General features: G+C 32.8%; 1 long non-coding RNA gene across 1 annotated transcript; it reads right to left on the bottom strand.

The window, feature by feature from the left end:
• Positions 1–1031: 1031 nt before the first annotated feature.
• LOC141346281 (uncharacterized) lies at positions 1032–2756 on the bottom strand. Its single transcript, XR_012357183.1, has 3 exons — positions 2705–2756; positions 2337–2426; positions 1032–1543 (listed from the first exon to the last, which is right to left on the bottom strand). It is a non-coding gene; the product is annotated as an uncharacterized lncRNA (long non-coding RNA).
• Positions 2757–4020: the final 1264 nt, after the last annotated feature.

Here is a 4020-nt window from a genome sequence, read left to right as displayed (position 1 = left end):
CCTTGCCGTTTCTCTCTTTTTTTTCGAAACGGTTACTCATTTGCTCAATGCTACCTTTTCCCAGCGCACAGCTTTTGTCTTTATAATTGTTTTGGTGGATTAAGGTCTTTCAAGAGACTAGAAGAGTCATTTATCAATATATAAACAATATTAAATGCTTTAGATGCACTGTAAAAAGTTTGCTGTAAATTTTACAGTAACTTACTGGCAGCTGGATGCCAGTAAGTTACTGTAAAAATGTTTACAGTATTAATACTGTAAGTGCATTTACAGTACTAAAAGGTTTTTACTGTAATTTCATTTACAGTATTTTTACTGTAATTTCATTTACATTATTTTTACTGTAATTTAATTTACAGTGTTTTTACTGTATCTTCAATTACAGTATTTTTACTGTATTTTCAATTACAGTATCAGTACTATAGAGTTTATTTTCATTTATTTTAAACATTTTTTACCTGTAAAAACAATCCAATTAACCTACAGCACTGTAATTCAAGATTTTTACCACCCCAACCCCATAAAAATCACAATAACTCATAAGCATTAGTTCTGATAATATTCTTTTTAATTGTTGAACATTTTCTTTTTAAAAGTACAGAGACTTTGTATCATGGCAAACATACACATACTGAAAAGCAAAAATAAGTAAGTACACTACCAGTCATAAGTTTTTGAACACTAAGATTTTTTTAAAGAATTCTCTTCTGCTTACCAAGCCTGCATTAATTTGATCCAAATTTAATTTATTCCTTTGATCAAAGCTGAATTTTCAGCATCATTACTCGTCTTCAGTATCACATGATCCTTCAGAAATCATTCTAGTATGCTGATAAACATTATTTAATTTTTAGATTTTTCAGGATTCTTTGATGAATAGAAAGATATTATTTAGCAAGGATGATTTAAATTGATCAAAAGTGATAATAAAGACATTCATAATGTTACAAACTATTTCTGTTTCAGATAAATGCTGTTTATCTGAACTTTCTATTCATCAAAGAAACCTGAAAAAAAAAAAAAGTATTTTAGCATTATAATAATTTCAGCAACATCATAATAATAGTTTTTGAGCAGAAAATCAAATTATTAGAATGATTTCTGAAGGATCATGTGACTGCAGTAATGATGCTAAAAATTAAGGTTTGATCACAGCAATAAATTACATTTTAAAATATATTCAAAAAGAAAACAGTTATTTTAAATAATAAAAATGGTTCAAAAGTGTACTGTGTTTGCTGTACTTTGGATCAAATGAATGCAGGCTTAGTGAGCAGAAGAGACCTTCTTTAAAAACATTTAAAATCTTACTGTTCAAAAGCTTTGTCTGGTAGTGTAAATAAAATAAAATCATACAGTAAAAATGTGTTTGTGTTGTGTTAAATTTTAGTAGTTTTGAGTCAAAGTTGACAAGCTCTCTGATGAGAAACGGCAGAATGGGATTCAGGCTGATGCTTGTTGTTTGCACCCTCTTTCCAGAAGTCCATCTGATCTGTGACTGTCAATGCATTTGCTGCCACAAAGGTTGACTGTCTGAACAAACCTGCAAGCACAAGAAAAACAGTGTTTAAAGAATTTGCCTCAACTGTCAAACTTGGTGCTGTATGCATTTAAAAAAAAAATGATATACTACATACGAACGCAGTAGTAAGAAAAAAAACTGAAGAAACTTTTTCTTGAAATTTTTTATAAAGAATTTTATGAATGGGTCAGTAAGTCACTGATTCTAGGTGTTTAAAAAAGGTAAATTCATTCAGTAATGAAACACTGCTGTGTGCAGAGATGCACAACATGGCTTTGTTAAGAACCGTTTTTACTAAATGGAGCAAAAAGACAATACTTTCTTCATGATTTAAATCACTTAATATTACATTCTTGTTTATTGAATTTTGTTGCCCTGACACTCAAAAGTCTGCCACAGACCATGCTAAATGCTAACCAATCTGTTCATATAAACATTCTAAACGTGTGTTTCCTAGAAAGTCTGTGCATATAATAAGCCTACTATGATTAAAAATCTCTAATTGTTGCTTTACAGTAACAATAATCTAAATTGACAGACGGTAAGATTGCTATTATGAATTTAAAGGTTACAGTAAGTTAAAGATACCTGAAGCAGCTGCATTTTGCTGTTTAAATGCTGGTTTAATAGAAATAATTTTAATGTGCATGCAAACTCAATCTTGATGTGACAAGACATGGTAATAAAAAACATTCCCCGGAAATAAATACCTTTCAAATGTGTACTTTAAATACAATATAACTTGCTTAGGATAAAAGCATCTGAAAAATGCATGAATGTAAATGCAATGTAAAACAAAAATGTTTTGGGTTACCTGATTCTGCATGTCTGTAAAATGGACAGCTGGCTGTATGATGATTCTGCCCCTGATGGTCAGCATCCAGTTAGTGCTTGGAGAAATCTCCTGTAACAGACAGTGTCACAACACCCTTTTAGTGTTACTATAGTTTATGATCAGAAAAGACAACTACTGTACAGTAATAAAATCTACATTTTTAATAAAATAAACATTTATAATATTTATTAGCAAAACTTGTTATATTAATATATTGCTAGCCCGTTACTCTCTTTAAAAGGTTAACCTGTTCTGCAAGTCAGTGGAGAACAGCAGCCTGTGGCTAATTTGGCTAATTTAGTAACGTTAACATTAACTTAGTTAAATTGATGAAAGGGGAAGCTCACCTGTTGTTTGCACCGCGACGACGGCAATCACCAGAAAAGACTCTAATACACCTCTGATGCAGACGACATGACCACGAGACCACAAACTTGAAAATAAAACACAAAAGATGCAGTTAACCGCGGTGTTCAGTTTTACCTCAGTGTTTCATGTTAGCGCGCTGTTTATGTCACGTCTGTCACTGAAGGGACCGTCTATAAAGTTACATACGACATTCATACACACATTTCTTACTTAAACATCATTTGAAGAGAATTACCTTGCCAGCTATAAAGAGGCAGCGTTTAAAAGATATTATGCTGCTCTGTGACTAACGTTAAGCTTGTCAACTTCGGCTTACTGACATTATTAGCTTACCAGTTCATTATCGTCGATACTATGGCAGTCATTCACAGAAGAAGATCCAAAATAACGTTACACCTCCGCGCTCCGACGTTACAGACGACATCCAGACCAGAAACTTGAAAATGACAAGCAAAAGAAGGGCTTGAAAATACAGTTTAAAATCTCCACAGAAACAGTGGTGTTGCTTAACGCACTTTACCTCAGTATTTCACCTCAGTTTGCTGTTAAGCTTGAGTAAGGGCTCGTCAGACGAACTAACTTGCATTAAAGGGCAGCACAATATACAAACGTGTTTCTCAGTTTAAATAAAGTTTATTTCGACTAATATAGGTCACCTTAATTTACTCACCATGTTTTCACCGTTATGGCGGCGCCCCGGCCGTCAGTCAGAAAAAAAAGGCTACCGACAGGAAAAACACGATGAATATTGTTAGTTTGCTGTTAACAAGTGAAAACAAATTAAAATTGTTCAGTTTTTCATAAAACAGAAATAATATACTAACCTTTTTGTCGAGTTATTGATGCAACATTTCTCTTTTGTCCTTTTTACCGCCACTTCCTCTCAACAGGAGAAAAAAAAATCTCCCTTGCCATTGGTCAATTTTTCGCGGGCAAGTTCACTACTGTAAACGGATTTACAGTAGTGGAGAATTACAGTAGTGATCATATATTTTCCCACAATCCTTTGCAGTTTACAGTAAAATACTGTATATACATTTTACAGTATCTTACTGTAGATATTACAGTAAAATACTGTTCAAATTACAAAAATCGGTTACAGTGTGTTTTTGTTGCCATCTAACAATTGAAAAGTGATCTGATTCAAGGACGGTAACACAGAAAGACCCTCAAACACAAACACAAATGAATTGAACAGAGGGAATAACACTCTCCGGTTACATTCTTAGGGTCACAGCTATCCCGTTTTTAATATGAGAAGAAAAAGAACAAAAACAGTGGTTTTATAAGACTA

Source organism: Garra rufa, chromosome 12 (assembly GCF_049309525.1).
Source record: "Garra rufa chromosome 12, GarRuf1.0, whole genome shotgun sequence".
NCBI lineage: Eukaryota > Metazoa > Chordata > Actinopteri > Cypriniformes > Cyprinidae > Garra > Garra rufa.
This window is presented reverse-complemented; position numbering and strand designations above follow the sequence as displayed.